The following is a 20,326-nucleotide window of genomic DNA, read 5'->3' as shown; positions in this document are numbered from 1 at the left end:
TTTTATGGCTGAATAGTATTCCATTGTATAAATATACCACATCTTCTTTATCCAGTCATCTGTTGAGGGACATTTAGGCTATTTCCATGGCTTGGCTATTGTAAATAGTGCTGCTATGAACATTGGGGTGCAGGTGTCATTCTGAAGTAGGGTTCCTTCTGGATAGATGCCCAGGAGTGGGATTCCTGGGTCATATGCTAAGTCTATTCCTAGTCTTTTGAGGAATTTCCACACTGTTTTCCACAGTGGCTGTACCAAACTGCAGTGTAGGAGAGTTCCCCTTTCTCCACAGCGTCTCCAGCATTTGTCATCTGTGGATTTTTGAATGACGGCCGTTCAGACTGGCGTGAGGTAATACCTCATTGTAGTTTTGATTTGCATTTCTCTGATAATTAGTGATATTGAGCATTTTTTCATGTGCCTATTGATCATTTGTATGTCTTCCTTGGAGAATTGCTTGTTTAGGTCTTCTGCCCATTTTTGGATTGGGTTGTTTATTTTTTTCTTATTGAGTCGTATGAGCTGCTTATATATTTTGGAGATCAAGCCTTTGTCGGTTTCACTTGCAAAAATTTTCTCCCATTCCGTAGGTTTTCTTCTTGTTTTATTTCTGGTTTCCTTTGCTCTGCAGAAGCTTGTAAGTTTAATTAGGTCCCATTTGTTTATTCTTGCTTTTATTTCTTCTAGGAGAAAATTTTTGAAATGTATGTCAGATAATGTTTTGCCTGTGTTTTCCTCTAGGAGGTTTATTGTATCTTGTCTTATGTTTAAGTCTTTAATCCATTTTGAGTTGATTTTTGTATATGGTGTAAGGGTGTGTTCTAGCTTCATTGCTTTACATGCTGCTGTCCAGTTTTCCCAACACCATTTGCTGAAGAGACTGTCTTTATTCCATTGTATATTCTTGCCTCCTTTAGACAGGTCAGCTTTTAACAGGAGTCACAAATATGGTATTAGAAAAAAATGTCTTTGCTTTTTGCCCAGTCTAAAATGGTGGGTATGTTTCCATATCTGGTGAAACATGGAAATAGACAGGAATCGTAGCAATCTGGGTAGTGCAGGCTTATCAGCAGCTTGATAACAGTTGGTCTCATAGAAGAACAAGCTGTCACTGTGGGTTTCTACGTGAGTGACCCAGATGGTTGAATCAGCAGCTGTAATTTATTTCCAGTGTTTGGGGCCCCAAAGAGGGGCTGACCGAATTGCTAGGCCATTGGTAACACCCTAAGAGTCAACAGAAACGAAACAAGGTTCATCAAAGGGAATATTGGACAAAGAACAGCCTTGAGTTCTTTCCACTGAGAATAGCAACTGAGTCCACTTTTGGCTGCATTGATGGCATTGAGGTTGAAATACCTCAGTAGTACTTGGACGCCATTTGGTTTTAGCTTAGCTGAGCCACTGGTGAACCAGTCATTTAGGGGAACCTGTGTGTGTTGATCTCACCTCATTGAACTCATGGCTTTGCTTTAGGCAGTGTAGTGGGGAATAAAGTTTCCCCCAGGAGGATAGCTGCCATTTCTTCATGTTGAGCCAAGATCCTACTTGGGCTGGGCTGGCTCTGTTCTCGAATGTACCATTTCCATTTGACAAGTGAGGCTTGATGTACACTTCACATCTTGTTAGCTGCTGAGTCTGAGTTGATCCACCCCAAATTGTAATTATCAGTCTAGAGAGTTACAAGGTCTTCATGGGTCAGGTGTTCAGTGTCAACAAGAGCCCGGTAGCAAGCTAATAGCTGCTTTCCAAAAGGGATGTACCCAGTAGTCTTGTCAGGGAAGTGATGAGTCCAGAACCACAGGGGTGGCTCTCAGTGGAGGCTTCCAGATGAAGGCACCATTTGCCAGAGGCATCAATAAGCCAACTCATCAGTGACAGAAACTTGTAGCTCTAAGGGGCCATTAAGGTTGCTGAGCCCTACTAGGGATAGGCTAGAGAAATGGCTGGAAAGCGATTTATATGTTTCACTAACACTTCTTGACATGCAGGCTTTTCCTTATCAGAATTCTTTCTGGCACTTGTGGAACAAGAAAGTACAAGCATATAATATATTAGTTCTTTTTATAGTTTCAGTTGTAGAAGCAACAGTACATTGAGTTTCTCTAAAGGGGCCCACCCATAAAAGTCACATTAGCTTGTCTTTCCCACTGTGGGCCCTACCAGTACTTATTAGTGGAATTCTGATGTCCCCACCCCTCATAGAACTGGTAGAATGGTGAATTGGGCACCTTTATCCAACAGAGCCATGAAAATTTGAGTCTTTCTCCTCCCTAAAATTCCCATACTCAAATGGGTATATCTAGTCATCGGAGACAAAAAGACCTCAGCCACACCCCTTATTATACTTTCTCGTAAAGTAGTTTGGGCTGGAGGGATCCAGGGACATGGAGGGAGAGAGTGGCTCTGTGCCAGTAAGCATGTCTTTGCATTCACTCTCAGGTTAGCGTGTTGTGGTGAGAGATCTTGATTCCATCAAATGAATTTCCTAAATTTTGAGCTCACCTAATGCTCTATGTCAGAAGATGAGTTCCTCAGGGCTGATACCATCCTTTTCTGCTTTGGATACCTCTTGACTCAGCAGTGACAGTCACATTGTTTTCCAGCTCTGGCTGCAGATTTGTATCTTTTGCCTGACTGGACTTGATTCCTTGAGTAGCACTTTTTTTTTTTAAAGGAATTCACCTTAATCTGGGCCATTTCCTGATCCTATGTCATGATAACTTCTCTTAAAATTTTCAGTTGGTTTTAACACGTGATCTAGGAGAATTTTCCAGGGAGGCAGGGCTGATCATGAGAATATATCTTAATTACTTTGGGTAAGTTTTTCATCCTCTAATGAGTCAGCTTCATCAGCACTGTAAACCCAGTCAAGGACAGTAAATACTCATATTGTAGTCAATAACTCCTCTATGGTTGGAGGAAAGGAGGTATAGCTCAGTGCTAGAGTGCATGCTCAGCATGCATGAGGTCATGGGTTCAATCTCTAGTACCTCCATTACCTAGCACCCCCCCTCCAAAAAAAACACAAGCTTAAAAAAATTCAAAAAAATAAAAGAAGTTGACATTAAAAAAAAAAACTCATCTATGGTTTCCCACGAGAGTTTGTTTAGGGCATAGTATGTGAGTGAGTTACTGAGTTTAAAGGGTCAGAAATGGGTTGAACAAATTCAGTAGCTTTTCAACATCCAGGTCCTCTGTCCTCTAACACAGAAGAATGGCAGGATGAATGGGATGCTAGCCCTTAGCCTAGGAGCCAAATTCAGGCAAAGTATGGACTCACAGGGTCAGACACCTGATACGTATTAGGTATTTGCTTTCTGAGCTCATCTATTGTAAAGTAAGCAATTTAATGGGGGAACTGAGCTTAGAAGAGAAAGAATGGTTATAAACCGGCAGAATCTGGAATCAAATGTTGAAAAATGGAAGGGAACTTGATATATTGAGAAGATGCCAGAAGTATCAAGAAACATTGTCTTTAGGAGCCAGTGGGTGTCAGACTATCCTGGAAGAACAGGTTCAAGATAATCTTCTCTCACTGGTCTTCTGAAATAAAGTCTTAGGTAGTTTCCCTGACTCCAGACTCTTCCCCTGCCAATTCCTCCTCCTTGTGGCTGCCAGAGTTCTGTTTATGAAACACAAATCTGATTATGTTAGAGCACTGCTTGAAAACCCTTCTTTGGGCTCCCACTGTAAAATAATAAAGTTTAAAATCTTTTGTATGACATTTAACATTCTTCACAAGCTGAACAATCTGCTTTGCAACCTCATCTCTTGTGTCTCCCCAACATGTACCCAATGTTCTAGCCACACGGAATTATATGTTTCCCCCAAATACACCATGCTCTTTCATGCTAGTTTGCCTTTATTTTCTTGCCTGGAATGACCTTGCCTCTCTCTGCTTGGAAAACTACTAGGTTCAGCTCCTGCCCCTCCCTCTAAATGGCTCTGTAACTGGCAGGCTGTGCTTCCATAGCACACGTTGAATAGATACACATTGAATATGATGCCATGTTAGTGTGCTATGTCTGTGTTGTCCACCACACTGTGACCTGCTTGAGGGAACTTGTCTTATTGATTATGGTAGCCCCACTACCTACTGTAGCCCTTGGCATATAGTAGACACTTAATATTTGTTGAAACATTTATATCATTATGATGCACCAAATTATTTCCCTGAAGCAATAAGTATTTCGTTTTATCACGTTAAAAAATCAGATGAGGGTCCAAGAGTCTGAATTATTATAAATAATAACACCAATCCATCAAGTATAGTATTAATGACATTATCTTAGATATCTATTTTTCATTTCCAAAGCAATCAGCAGTAACTGCTGTAATTAAGCATTCTAATATTTAAGGTTATTAAGTGTGAAATTAAGCTGAAGTCTTTCAAGGGACAGCAGGTGAACATTGTTTTAAACAATGAATGTTTGTGTATGGTCTTTCTTAAAGAGACACAGGTCATACATATACTACATTTTTTTCTATGTTACTCTTACATGTTCCCAAATGCAGCACCCCCAACCCTCCATGCAACCTTTCTCTTCACCTATTGCCTAAAAAAATACCCAAAGAAAATAGAGATATTTGTGTCAAACTACCTATTAATACAAAAGAGATTTATGGAAGCACAATCTGAAATATTTTCTGAAGACGTTTGGAAAACATACTTCTTGTGCACTTGGTAGAAAGCATACTTCTTGGGCACTCTCCCGAGGATGCACAGTATTTATTCAACCTGAAGAACAATTTCACGTGGCCATTTTCTGCAAAAACATAGTAAATGGAAGATCTTGTTACCTTGGAGGATTAGCCTGGTTTCTCACTGTCTTGGGCATTGAGTGGCCATTTTGTAAAAAAATTCTTTGACTATGCCAGTGACCCTTGTTTTCATGCTAAAAAATGATTGAAGTGGCATTAAGAAAAATTTTGGCATTCCATAACAATCCTTATGTAACACATTGAACTTCAAGGTTCCCTGACACTGAAGTACAAGTATATGTAGGAAGCAAACCAAAAATGCACATCTCCTACATTGATAAATATTGTGCAATAGTGCCTATTTTTCCACTAGTGAAGTTTTATCAAACTTATATATTTAGAGCAATAATGGTCCTTCAGTTTATAAGAAAGACATCACCAGTCAATCATAACATTTTCCCACTGAGCATGGGAAAAATTTCTACTAATAAGCAATTATAACTGACTTTCAAGAATATATCCATTTTCTGTTTTTACTGTGGTACATGAGGGTACATCTTCAAACAGGAAAATATATCCTAGTTACAATGAAGGAAATCCAACAAATACTAATTGAGTATTATAACGTATTTTGTACATGCAGTCATTCAATACCCATTTCAGCCTTCTTCCAACTTACCGTCTTCCACTAAAAAAACTGAAAAGCTAACAATTATATTTGCATACTCTCTTGCAATTACACATGTGACCTAGTTACCACCAATCAGATGGCCCTGAAGAAGACTTGAAAAGGAAAATGAGAAACTTGAGTCTGTGGCCTTAGAGAGAGAATAGATCTTCTGATATGCACAGTGAAGTTGGAAGCTGGTTCTTTTGGAATAGATGTGGTAGAAGTTGTGGTGTTCACATCTTAGCATGCTCAGTGCTAAATTTCAGGCTGCAGTCTCAGTGGTTTATTATAAGAGTTTATGGTATGAGTTAGACATTTTTCCTGCCTTCATTGTTCCTGACTAGGTAGTATCCAAATCTGATTCAGGAGACGTCCTGGAGATTTTTAAGCTACCAAAAAAAATCCCTTCTGTTTCAACAAACTGAAGTGTCCTCTGTTGTTTGTAACCAAGAATTCTGCTTGTCTTTAGTGTACCAATCACATATTACCTGCTCTTTGGTATATTCTAGAAGGGGAGATAGATATTAAACACAAATAGAATAAAAAAATCACTGCAATTATGAAGTTGAAGTGGAAAAAGCATACGAAGATATGGAAATAATGAGATTGAATCTTGCAGCTGTGGCCCTGCTCTGATCTTAAAACCCAAATACTCACCAGTCCATTTGCAACTAAGGACTAGAGGGAAAAACAAATGAGCATCTTTCTTCAGTATGAGCATTGCTGGCTGGGTCTCTTGCAAGAATATAGAGAAGCTCTGGGCTTAATTTTTTTCCATTAAATGCCAAGTGATCTAACATGACTATTCATAAGTATGTATAGTAATAGAATATTGAAGCAGTTTAATGCAAAGGGAAATTAGAGTCTGCATGATAATTTTATAATAAATATACAAATCTCTTAGCTGTAATACAACATCATTGTCTTCAACTCTGACTAGATAGGAAACACAGTTAAGGAGAAATCTTACATTTCTTTTCTGATTATAAATTACTCAAGCACAACAAAGATGTAACAAAATAATAAATGTAATGCATTTATTGAACTGTTCATAGTACTTTATATAAAGACCTATATCTTAATCCTTTTTGATTTCATAGAATTAATTTATTTTAAAAAACGTATACCCTATGCACCTATGTACTCAAGGCTACCTAACTGGAACACAGTGTGCTAAAGTTACCTAGAGAAGAGTTGAAATAGTAGATATAAAAATTATAGATAGAATTCTATACACTTTTGAAATATGAGCTCCAACTTTGATAAACTTTCTGGCCACACTCAAATTTGGAATGTAAAATAAAAATCCTATTAAACTCCTAGCAGGATTTTATCCTCACCAATTTTAACATAAATCTGCCCACTCATTTATCTATTTCTATAGATAGAAAGCACAGTGTATTTGAAAGAATATAGGTTTTGAAATCAAACAGAACTCTGTTTGCATTCCAGGGCTGCCATTTACTAGGTTTGTTTCCATGATCATATTACTTAATTTCTCTGAACCTCATTGTGTAATGGGAAAAATAATACCTGCTTTAGAGGGCTTAGATCTTAATAAATATTATTTCTTTTCCCATTTTCCCTAATTGCCACTCCTACCTCTGGCCCCTCAGAATTTCTGGAAAATGAGTGTTTATGAATCTGTTAACTAGTTTTAAAAATTAAATGTTTATACATATTTTTTAATGTGTATAAATATATGCCACCCTAAAAATAAACTCATAAAATACTTTAAAATGCATTTGTAACTAGGAAACATCTGATAAGAAACCAATTGACTAGACTTTTATTTGTCATCTGTCTTCATAAAATAATGATTTTATTAAATTAAGTAAGAACCTGAGATTTTTTTACTCGGAGAATATATTGAATTACTCCAGACTCCTCCTAGAAAATGTAAAATAATAAGAATTAAGTGATATTTTGAAATCCAAAAACTTTGCCTGTGATTGACAGATTAGACTATACTCTTATAAAGAGAGCTCAGCTCTGGTAAATATGTATTTTTCAATAATAATGGAATTATAAACAATCCTAGTTAATGAATAATTTTGTATCTGTCTGATTATTAACAAGTAATGTAATACATATGTAAAATGCTTTTATTGAGCTATTTGTAGCATACTATTTTAACAATTAGACATTTTCCTTCCTTAAGGAAAATGTATATGAGAGAAAAATAAAAGATAAATATACAAGAAGGTTTTAACTGAAGTCAGAATTTAGGTTAATTACAATTATCAGGGAACAGAGCTGGATTGAGTAGTGGATAGACAGAGATATATATATGAACATATATGATTTTCAGTTTTATAATTTTTACTTCATTATTTTTTATAGATTCCAGTTCTCTGTTGATGTTCATCTTGTCATCTATTTTTTGAGCACACTAATGGCAAGTATCTTAAAATACTCATAGCTACAGTATCTGTTTTTTCTGTTGATTTTGACTGTTTGATATTGTTGCCTGGTGTGCTTGGCATTTTTAAATATTACCATTATTATTTCATGGCGGACAATGTCTAGGTAGAGTAAATTTGAGGCTCTGAATGATTTTATCTTCCTACAGAGAGTATTTGCTTTAGATTTTGGCAGGCAGTCAGAGGAAAGCCAGATCACCTTAATCCAGTCCGATAGGAAACAGATATGAAGGTGAGATTCGGTCTTTGTAAGAACTGGTCTATTTCCTTTCAGCCTTACTTCTAGCATGTAGCCTTTCAGGGGTCCCGACTGATGGTCGGGGGTATTTGCCAAGGTCTTTCCTCTTTTGCAGGCCCTAACCTTTAGTTTTTGTCCCAAAAGCTCTACTCAGCTTCTCATTTTCAAATTTTCCCTCAATCTCTACTTCTCTCCACCTTCCCAGTCTCTCAAATCTACTGTAAATTTATGAGTAGTACTTCAGGGAAAAGTAACAACAAATGTTGGGCTCATTATTCCATACTTCCCTTCTCTCCAGGGTCTTGGATTCCCAAGCCTTTACTGCTTTGGTCACTCTGTGATGCCTTCAAAGAGCTAATTACTTTTTTTTTTCTTCAGATTTTCTAGTTGTTTTCAATGGGAGAGTTGGTCTGAAACAAACTAGTCCACACTAACTGGAATTTGCCTATTTTTCTATAGTTGTAGATATATAGGCAATTTTTGCTAATACAGAATTTGATTAACCAATTTGCAAATTAATTATGGTTTAAAAATAATAAAAAGTGCATTATACATATATATAAAGAGAAAATATTTCAAGTGTTTTCATAGTAGAAGAGGTTGTTGGTGCCATTTAGAAAGTAACACAGCTGCGTAATATTACAGCAACATGGTATCATTCTGAACCCTCAAAAAAACCAAAATGAACATTTTTTTTTCTCCTGTAAACAGCCTTTTTTGAGTCCTAAGCCATAGCAGGCAAATAGGGAAGGCAAGAGGGAGTTGAAGAAGGAACTTCCAATACCAGAGTTAGGACTATGATGCTGAATGAATTAGATGAGGACAGGAAGGGAGAAAAAGGAACAAACACGAAACTAGTTACATCTCTTGCCCTACTTGCTTCCTGTTTCAATATGTTAAAAGGAAAGAAAAAGAAAACAACAAAGTCCAGCTAAGAAATATCAGTAACAAACATTCTAATAGAGTAACTGTTGGTGTTTGGGTTTGTCACAAAATTTCTTTGATTTTTTTTTTGTTCCTAAATCCTTGTACTTTAATTTGTTTCACATATTTGGATTCAGATTTATAGGTATAAATGTGTCTCTAAATATAATTACATTGATAAGTTTAACTAGGAGTACATTAAATCTATTTTAGACCACATTTGTAAGGAAATTTTTGTTTGTTTGTTTGTTTGCTTACGCACATGGTTTAAGCAGCTCATTTAACATCAAAGAAAGGAGTTGATTTTTTTTTAAAGAAGAGGTATGACAAAATGGAACTAAAAATGTATGTATCAAGAGCTACATTTCATATTTCATACTCTTGAATGAGTCATTAGATCTCATAATTCCCCAGTATCCTAATCAGGAATATAAAAATAATATAACAAAGGAAGTAAGGAGTCTAACAGGACTGCATCTTTGTACAACTAACTCCAGGAGGCATTGATTGTGGGCTGTGTGCATGATGTCTTCTGAACTCCTGCAGAGCAGAAGCCCTGTGTAAGGCTACCATCTAATCCATTGGTTCTCATTCCTAACTACATATCTGAATTATCAAGTAAGCTTTTCAAAAACTTTGACTCCATACCTACAGAATCACAATCTGAAAGGCTGGAACCCAAAGATCTGTCTGTGTTTTTGAAAGTAATCCAGTTGTTTTTGCAGCACAGCCAAGTTTGGAAACTTCTGGTCAAAATCATTTCACCTCAGTTTCTAAAGTGCTGTTACAGATTTAGACTTGTTCTCAGACATATCTTCAATTGTTTTCCTTATCTTTTCTTAATAATCCACTTTAATCTTTGACAACTTTTATCACAAAAATTCATCATATCTTATATAATAATTCATCAGTAATTTAAGTTTTTTTAGTCTTAAAACAATGAAGGAAGACAGATCACACTTATGTAATTTCTTTTTAAATATAAAATATTTTAAGTGTGTGGAAATTCACTAAAAATAATATATATCTATGATCAGCCATATATGTACCAGTTTTCTCTCTATGTATATTTCTAAAAAAGCAAATCCAGTGATAGCCTTCCCTCACCCCTTTCCATCCCCTGTCTTTCTAGAGGTTATCATTATTCTAACTTGGTCTTTACATAGTTTGGTAATTGTTCTATATACATATGTACAATCAATCTTCATTTCTTGTAGATTTTGTATTTGCAAATTTGCCTAGTTGCTAAAATTCATTTGTAACCCCCAAATCAGCACTGGTGAAGCTTTTGCAGTCATTTGCAGGCATGTAGGGAGTAGTGAAAAATTTGAGTCAATGGATGTGCACGTCCCCAGCTGAGACTGGCCAAACCAAGGCTCTGCCTTCTTCTTTCATCTCTCATCCTATGCACGGATGTTCTTCTGGTCTATTGGGTGCCAGTGTTTTGCATTTTTGTGCTTTTTGTTGGTGCTTTTGTTGTTTAAAATGTCCCATGAGTGTAGTGCTGAAGCGTTGTCTCATGTTCCTAAGGTCAAGAAGGCTGCAGTGTGACTCATGGAGAAAATACATGTATTAGATACTCTTTGTTCAGGCACGAGTTATAGTGATGTTGCCCATGAGTTCAATGTTAATGAATCAACAATGTCTTTATTAAATAAGGTGTCTATAAGCAGAAATAAACATAAAACAAAGTTATAAAGTGATTGGTTGACAAAAATGTTGTGGCCAGGGTCACAGGAACCTAACTTGGTGTTTCCCCCAGAGCAGTGGTTCAGTCTTCAGTAATGAAGTTTTCATGATGGCTTTATAGGACAGAACTACTAGAAGTAATGAGAATCAACTGTATTGATTAATAATAAATGGTATTGTTTTACATATTTTAGGTTTAAAAGATACTATACTTAATCTATCCTTTTGTACATTTTTTTATTCAACATTTTGCTGTTGAGATTTATACATGAATATTTAATTCTTTCGTTTTAACCTCTAAAGTCCACTGTACAAAAAGACTAAAGTTTATATATTCTTACCACTGCAATTAAGTTATTTTAATTCTTTTGCCAACAATGCTACAATGAATAATTTGACACATGTCTCTTTGTGCATCTGCATGAGAGTGTCTCTTTGGTATGTTCCTAGAGGCCTGCAGTTCTTTAGTCAGTGTTATTTTAAATATTTGAGAGAAATTGTTAACTCAATCCTAGTATGTCTTCTTCATTTCAAGTGAGATATGCTAATTCCGTACATTGGTTTTGGAAAACGGATGCTTTCCGGTAAACTATAGCCTTGAACTCAGCCACCCAATTTACAAATTAATGTCATTGACCACACAACAAAACAGAAAGCCAAAAAACTTCCCTTATATTGATTATGTGAACATTAAAAATAATATTAAGAGAGTGATTATTCTTGGTACATAATCAAAGACTTGTACTCAAATCTCTTAATGCCATGTCAGTGCTATTCTTCTGAGGAATGTATTTTTTAAACTTGATTTTTAAAAAAGAAGTCTCTTCAAAATTCTGTTGAAGAAATTTCTTAAAAATTGCATCCTATAATTACTAAAGTTGAAATTGATGACACCTTCATTGACTCTTTGCAAGTTACAATATTAGATTGAATCACATGGAATTAATTAGTAATATCATGTCACCCCAATTTTTCTGAAGAATATTTATTTTAAATGTATGGTCTTACTCATTAAAATTTTTTTCCTACAGAATTGCCTGCAATATTCTTCAGAGTTGCACCTTGCAATTAATGAATTTGAAATACCTGATAATGTCAATTAACTATTCTGGGTATGCCATAATAATTAATTGGAACTTGTGGAATTTCTGATATCCAACTGTCCTTGACCTGTATAACATGGCTCTTTTCATATGATTTGACCCAATATTTTTATTGAGAAAATATTTTCTTTGCAGATATTGAACTTGTAAGCTCAAAGTAATCTTCTAAGTGTAGATTTTTTTTGTATTTTAAAATCTTTTAAAAGAAGAAAGGCTAAAAACAAGTACTCTAGAAAGAAAGTACGAAGAAAACAGCAAATTAAATTCAAACTCATAATATAAAGACATTCTTTAATCTAATCGACAAAATCTACAAAAATCCTGTAGCACACATCATATTTAATGGTAAAAATTTAAGCTTTCCTTCTGGGATCAAGAATGAGGAAAAAAAATCTACCATAACCATTTCTATTCAGTGATGTGCTGAAGTTCTTGCCAGAACAATGAAGCACTAAAATTAATAAAACATGTAAGAGCTGGGAAGGAAGAAGTAAAATTATCATAATTTGTTGACAATATAATTTTTTGTCAAAAAAATCAAAATAACCTACAGATGAAATATTAAAATTAAGTGAAGTTATCCAGATTGCTGAATTCTAGATCAGTATACAAAAAAATTGTGTTTCTGTATGTTAGAGATGAACAATTAGAAATAAAAATTTTAAATGATATTATTACACTTATTATAAAAAGACATCAAATATCTAGGGATAAATAAGTTGGTTCATGACATTTTCAAACTCCAGTTGTGATTTTTTTCTTCAACTCATATGCTATTTAAAAATACACCGTGTACTTTTTAAATATGTGGGGATTTTCTAGCATAATTCCACTGTGATCAGAAAAATCATACTCCTTATGATTTTAATCTTTTTTCCCCTAAGATGTGTTGTGATTTGATTTATGACCCAGTCTAAGGATAAAGTTGGTAAACATTCTATGTGCACTTGAGAAGGTTGTGTATTATTTATGTACTTATGGCAACCAATTAAGTTTATTAATCAAGATGAGTCTTCTGTATTTTCACTGATATATTTGTCCACTTCTGTTATCAGTTTTGTATGAAACTTCCATATTTTATTTCTGATCATATTTTTAATAGTTTGTAGCTAGATTTTTAGTTATAAAAATCTAGAAATGTAATATCTTCATAGTGAATTTACCTTTTTAAAGAATAAGTTTGTTTCTTTTATTTCTGGTAATGCTTCCCACTCTAAAGTCTGTGTTTCTGATTATTAGTATAGTTACTTCAGCTTTCTTTTAGTGTTTTCATGGTATAGCCTTTTCTATCCTTGTATACTTTAAGTTTTCTGGTTGTTATAGTTCATATTTGTTTTTATACAGTTTGAGAATCTTAGAACTTTAATTGGAAATATTTAGACCATTTACATCTAGTGAAATTGTGATGTATTCAATTTAAATTTATTTCTTTCTTTTAATATTATCAGTTTTTTCCTCTTTCTTCCTTTCTTTTGGATTAATCAATTATTTTTATCACTCTATTTTCCTTCTTTTAGCTTATTGATTGTATATTTTTGTTATTCCCTAAGTGTACCCTAAATATTATGAAAGTCACCTTGATTTACTAGAGTCCAACATAAGTTAGTAATTTTAACACCTCTCAGACAATCAAAAGACCTAACAATACATTAAATCTATTTACCAACTTTTTACTTTTTTGCAATTATTGCTGTGTATTTTCAATTGATAGATATTTTAAACCTCACAAGATCTTACTATCATTGCTTTAAATATCTATATTTTTACCTTCTCTTTCTGGAGTATTTTATTCTTTTATGCATTACTGTGCCCCCATCCAGGATTATTTTCCTGTTGCTTATAGATATCTTTTTGGAGAAATTTCTTTCTATATGGGCCCGTTGACAGTGAATTCTCTCAATTTATTCTTTTGGAAAGAATTTTTTTTAAAAAGACAAAAATAATATTGGGGTGAATATTTCTTACTGATTTTAGGATTTTTTTTTCTTTCAGTTTTATTGTGATATAATTGACATATAGCACTGTATAAGTTTAAGGTAAACAGCATGATTTGAGTTACATATATTGTGAAATGATTACCATAATGAGTTTAGTTAATGCCCATCACCTCATACAGATACAAAAGAAAAAAGAAAAAAAGAAAAAAAACGTAGATACGAAAAAAGAGAACTATTAGGATTTATTCTCTTAGCAACTTTCAAATATACCATGTATCAGTGTTACCTATAGTCATTATGTTGTACACTATATCCCCAGCAATTATTTCTCTTTCAGCTGGAATTTTGTACCTTTTGACCATATTTATACAATTCCCCCACCCCTGATTCCCTGCCTCTGGTAACTACAAATTTGATCTCTTTTTTTGAGTTTGGTTGTTTTTGTCTTTTTGATTTTTGGTTATTTTAGATTCCACATATAAGTAAGATCATACAATATTTGTCTTTCTCTGTCTGACTTATTTCACTTAATGTAATGCCATTAAGGTCCATCCATGTTGTCCCAAATGGCAGGATTTCCTTCTTTATTGTGGCTACATAGATTCCATTGTACATATGCACACCACAGTTTTATTTTAATCTAGTCATGTATCAATGGACAATTGGGTTGTTTTCCTGTCTGGCTATTGTAAATGATGTTGTTTGTCTTACTGTTGTCCCTCTGAAGGCCATATATCTTTTTTTCCCTTTAACTGCTCTTAAGATTATTTTCTTTGTCTCTGGTTTTAAGCAGTTTCACTCTGATGTGACTAGATGTGGCTTACTTGGATTTTATCTTTCTTAGGCTTTATGAATCTTCTTAGATCTGTGGCTTGATGTTTATTTTCTTTTCCTTCTACTCTATGTGTTTCAGTTTGAATCTTTTTGACTGATCCATCTTCTATATTACTAATCATTTCTTCTGTTCTGTCTTAGCTTTTCCCACCCCTGGTATTTGAATTCTTTATTTCAGTGATTGCATTTTTCAATTTTATAATTTCTACTTGATTTCATACTTTCTCTATGAAAGAACTTATCTTTTTATCTGTTTTCTTCAGTGTATTTATAATAGTTTAAACAAATCTTAGTACAGTAATCATCGTATGCCTAGTAATTTTCCTTGAGTGACAAAAGTTTTTGTTGAAACTATATAGGCTGTAGATAGTTTTATTTTTCTTTAGAGATGACTTACTTTTCTCCTCGAGAGAAATGAAAAGATCATCATCTCAATCCACTCAAATATGAAGTTGACCCAAGGCTGAGTTTCACACTTGTCAATTTCCAGTTTTCTCTTAGTACTATGGCATAGCCTTACTGGGTTCTACTCTGTCAACTGAAAGCTTAGGGTTCTTAATCAGCCATGTCCTCCTTAGTAGATCTTGGACTGAAATTCTTACCTCTTTGGCCTGTAAGACTGTGAAAATCTATGGTGTAGCAGGTTTCTACTAGGTTTCTTTCTAATTTTGTCCCCATATCATTTAGGATTTGGCAAATTAAGGGCAAAACTGAGCTGATTTTCTTCTCTAAGTTTCCCTGATGGGTCCAAATTCTTCTTGTATCCTCGGTTCCTTTAGTGTTCCACACTCCTTAAATTTTTTTTTTCCACTGGTTCACCCTGTTCTTTTCATTCCTTCCACTATTTTCCATACTCCTTGTACTGACCTTAAAACCTCCCTAATATTCCTTTCAAACTCAGTATTTCTCAGTTCCTACCACTACTTACCAGCATCCCAATACCCCTACACCAATCCATTTTCTCCCATTAACCCCTAGACTAATGTGCCTTCCAATCCTTTACACATAGCCCCAGTCCTTCAGTCTTTCCAAGTTTGTTTGGTCATTTCTTTAAATCCCAGTCTCTCCCAGCAGATAATGAGGGAGTTATTTGTCATCCAAAATTCTTCCGTAGTAGCCAGCACTGTGCCTAGGACATAGTAGTTGTTCAATAAATATCTGTTTACTGAATAATTCAATAAATGGCAGACTGTATACATTTCTACACCTGGAGAGTAGTTTAATCCTACTGTTTCTGAAAAGATTGGCAGAAATTAATTAAAAAGCCAATCATTGGAGGCAGTGGAAAGGTAAAATAGTTATTTTTCTGCCTTTGCCTTTTTAAAATATTAAGCTCTTAGCATGGTATATAATTATTATGGGATATATTTATCATATATCCCATAATATATCCTGGCACAAGGATGAATAAGAAATCTTGTTTAAATGCTTGCCTGTTCCTTGTGTCTTGATTAAATATTTGAAATTTGTATAAATAAATAGATAAGTCAGAGACTTAACTCCCTTTGAATAATTTTTCTTTTCTTTTACTGATCACATCTGCAGGTGTTCATTGTCTCAAGTTAACATATCAAATAGTCTAAGGACATAATATTTGCATAACTGAAACTCATGCTTTTTGATTTGCACATGACTACCAGCCTTCGCAGAATCCTAACCAGGCAAATACCTCCACAACAAAGAAAAACTAAATGGAGGTTTTAAGACCCTCTTTCTCCAATATTTGAACAGTTTAGTACTGTAACTGTTAATTAAAATTACTTAAGAGTTTGCACATCAAAGAATACCAAAGGTGGATTCCACATTTATGGAATCTGAAAATATCAGATAGCAAAAGAGCTAAGAAATAGCATTTCTCGTACTTATGTAATTCTTTGTTTCCTGAGAGGATGGTAAGATAAGCCAGGTATGAAATTATTAATGTGATCACTCAAAACAAAACTCTAGCACTTTGTTACAAAGTGCTCTCCCCGCCACCTCTCTCTCACTCTCGCTTTCTCTGTCCCTCTCACTTTTGCTCTGTGGTAGCATAACAACCAGTTCCTTTCAGAGAGATCAGTTACTAAAAAGAGTATGACCCATATATCATGTAATATGATCATCTATAAAGCATACTTCGGGCAATGTTCATTTTTTACAGAAATTGTTTTTAAGGCTGTGGAAATATTCTAAAATTAGAAGTTAAAATAAAGGAATGAAAATCTTTAGGTGTATTTAGAAAATGAAATGGAGATGACACATTAGAACATAAATGGTCAGTTCTGTTTTTTTAACCAATATCACTAACCATCACAATTTATCCTTATGAGGATTTCTGTAGAAAAAAATGTTTGAAGTGTTTCTACTTTGCTCATTGAAAGTGAAACAACAAAAGAAAGACTTCTTTGTGCCTCTAACCATAGAGGCCACATGCTTGAAGGTCATTTGGGAGAAGTCTGTAAGTGGACTTGCCATCAGGAGGCCAGCCCTGCCACTTACCAGCCAAGCAACCTCTCTAGGCCTCAGAATCTTAACTTGTAAAATGAAGTGATAATGCCTACTTCATATGTTGACTCTCAAAGTCAAATGATGTGAACACAAACAGTAAAGTACCTATAGGATGAAATACAGTGTAGTAGTTAAAAGGCAGCATGTTGAGTTAGGCTGGCCTATGTTTAAATTTAACTCAACAATCTACTAACCATTGACTACTGCCAAATTATAGTTGCTCAGATCTTTAGTTTTACACACAAAATGAAAATAAATCATAACCAACTCTTAAGAAAATGTGGCACATGCAAAGTTCTAGCTAAGAAATATTATTACTAATATACAAATGTGATACTTATGCAATATATGGTATATATAGTAACTAATGATGACAATGAAGTGACCATTATTACTATACTAGAACTCCACTTATACTAAATAGAAATGGCCAAAAAAATTTTGTTTTTGGCTTTAATCAACAGACATTTATTATCTCAGAGTAGGGTAGACGGTCAAAATCAAGATGCCAGCGGGACCAGCCCTCTCTGAATACTCTAGGAGGAAATCCATTCCATGCCTAGAAATGGCAACTTTGAAGTATACAACCTGGGAACAAGGCCATGGAGAATGTTAAGGATCCCACATGCTTGGCATAGGTGTGACCTATTAGAGGAAGGAGATAAAGATAAAGAATAGGTCCTACGAAATTTTAAAAATCTGTTGCTTTTAAATCATTGGTTTAAATTGCTCAGTAATATGTTGATTATAATGTAGAGCTGGATTTTGTTTTGTGTTAACAGTAATAACAAAACAAGTTTTTTCATTCTCCCTTCTTAGCCATATTAAATGAAGAAATTAATACATACCTATCATTTTTAAATATTTTGATTTTTAAAGATAGTATTTCATGACCTTTGCTTAGGTCAAAGTAAATATTAAAAATATCTAAGCCACAGTATATTGCTTTCTTAAGAATTAGGGTGGGATTTTGCAACAAAAGTTTGGGGACCAAGCTGAGATAAAACAAATTAAACCCAATTTCATGTCATTGAAAAACATTAGGCTCTAATTTTTTTGAAGTTATATTTACCTTCTGTGAACTGATCATTGCTTCTCCAGGACCAGGCATCAGTGAGACTGAAAATGGATCAGATCACTGACTCTTATTCTGCTTGTTCATTGTATAGAAAACCAAGCCCTTCATGCTAATCCCAATAATGCAGAACTAATGAAAATGATGACCAGGTCTGAGCTTCAGTTTAGCACTGATATCTCTGAATAAAGCCATCACTAATGTCAAGAGAAGAATAAATATCCCAGGAGAATATTTATCCTCCTCCAGAAAACTCTTAAAACTCTTTTGTTTGAAGCCCTTCCTTCTGGAGTTGATGAGATTGCACTTTGATATTCCCTGGGCTCTGAGAGTAGACAGAAGGCCAAGGACAGATTCTGATGTAGCTAACTTGTAGGAGGTATATTGAACAGAATTTGAGGAATTGCACACTTAAGAGTTTCTATTTTGAGTGTGTGTATATAAAAGAGATCGTGAAGCCCTTGTTGAAAGAGGTGGGGCCTGAGTTAGGAGACTCAAAGAGAACCTATTCGGAACTTCTCTGCTATAGAGCAGTAGTGACAACTGACCAAGCACATAGAAATATTTTCCAAACTGAGGTTGAAAACAATTCATATGTAGTGAAATATTCACAATTGTTTTATCCTCTCAATGGTGCTTAAAATTCCAGTAATAGAAGTGGCTGTTTCAGAATTAATCTGAGACCAGGTCTTGCAGAATAGGAGGCAAAAGGGCAGGGGAACACAGAGATTAAGGTTGATGGCAAGAGGGTGATTGAAGTGAGGCATTCTGGATGCAGACTGGATAGAAAGGAAAATAAGTTTTAAAGGGATCTGAAGTTCAGGAGAAAAGGGAAGCAAAGATTAAGGGACACAGGTCCAGTGTTCATTCTATAGTATTGTACCATTTTTCTCAACAATGTGTAGCTTTGTACCCTACAGTTATTTCATGTATGGCTGCTTGGTTTTTCTTTCCCCAGTGAACACCAGGAATCAATTCCCTCAATTAATTTACGGAGTATTGACCAGATAAGCCAAGTAATTTTCAATAAGTATCCAGTACTTGCAATACACTTGAAATAATTACTTCATCCAGCATTCAGTCTTACCTGTCAATGTTGAAACATAATAATTGTGCTCACACAATTCAGTAACAATTTTGTACAAAAAATAAAAGACTCAATATGTATGAGACTTGTTAAGAGGGAAACCATTTTTAGCAAAGCAAGATGTTCATTCATTCTTTGCAGTGATGGAACAGCTTATAAAATTTCAGAACCAGAAGCTACACGACACAGAGGCTATACTGTGGTCAACATGTTGAACATTATTTCTATTTTATGAATTCCTTCAAATGAAATTGAATTTCAGTGTTTTATAAAGTCAAAATGAAACTATGTGAAGTCTTGTAGAGTGACAGTAACAGACGTTCACTCGGGATATCTTAAATCAAATGTATGACTATTATAACAGTACATGTGGAAATAAGGAAGATTCAGATGCTGGCCACACATCAGACACGATAGAAATGAAACAGGTTGTTCAGTTTGATTTTGTGGAGACTGGCTTATGGGTCAGAAACTGAAGGGTGACTCACAGTCTAGCACAGCACTTGTTACCTGGCTATGTCATTGCTCCACACCAGCAGACGGGCATTAATTCCTGATTTGCGACTGCTACCAGCTACCTCACATTGTATTCAGAGTGACTCTGTATATTTTTCTGCTTCTTCTTACCCATAGCATCTGTTGCTTCATGGAATCTGTTATACATGGTTTATTGCCTGCTTCCTCCTATGTATCTGAGGCTTACATGCTGATGGAACTCACAGGAAAGCAAAACAGCAATTACGTTCTGAACAGTAAAGACTGTCGGAGGAGAAGTGGAGAGTGTGAGGGTAGCACACAGGACGGGTACCAAACCCTGGCCAGAAGTTCAAGCAAGCATTCCTGCAAGGGAATATTATAGAAACTGGGACCTGTGAGCTGAGTGGAAATTATCCAAGCAGTGGATGAGATTGGCAGTGGGGGAGGGTGATATTCAGTTCTAGGCCAAAGAATAATTGCTAAACAAAAAAGAACAGTACTAAGCAGTTCTGCCTGATTAACTGGTATAAGTGAGAAGAAAGGGTTTTTTGTTTGTTTTTTACTGAAGTGTAGTTGATTTACAATGTTGTGTTAGTTTCTAGTGTACAGCGTAGTGATTCAGTTATATATGTATGTATATATATTTGTGTGTGTGTATATACACACACACACACACACACA

The 20,326-nt window shown here is 34.9% G+C and overlaps 1 protein-coding gene across 2 annotated transcripts in view; it reads left to right on the top strand.

The window, feature by feature from the left end:
- The window catches only part of LOC140695422 (uncharacterized), a 54,209-nt gene extending 46,440 nt beyond the window's left edge, over positions 1–7,769 (top strand). For both annotated transcript variants that reach the window (XR_012071121.1, XM_072958130.1), the window contains exon 3: positions 7,715–7,769. The gene's annotated coding sequence lies outside the window, so the exon portion shown is untranslated. The remainder of the gene's footprint in view (positions 1–7,714) is intronic.
- The last annotated feature ends 12,557 nt before the right edge of the window (positions 7,770–20,326 follow it).

This window comes from Vicugna pacos, chromosome 3, assembly GCF_048564905.1.
Source record: "Vicugna pacos chromosome 3, VicPac4, whole genome shotgun sequence".
Classification (NCBI taxonomy): Eukaryota; Metazoa; Chordata; class Mammalia; order Artiodactyla; family Camelidae; genus Vicugna; species Vicugna pacos.
This window is presented reverse-complemented; position numbering and strand designations above follow the sequence as displayed.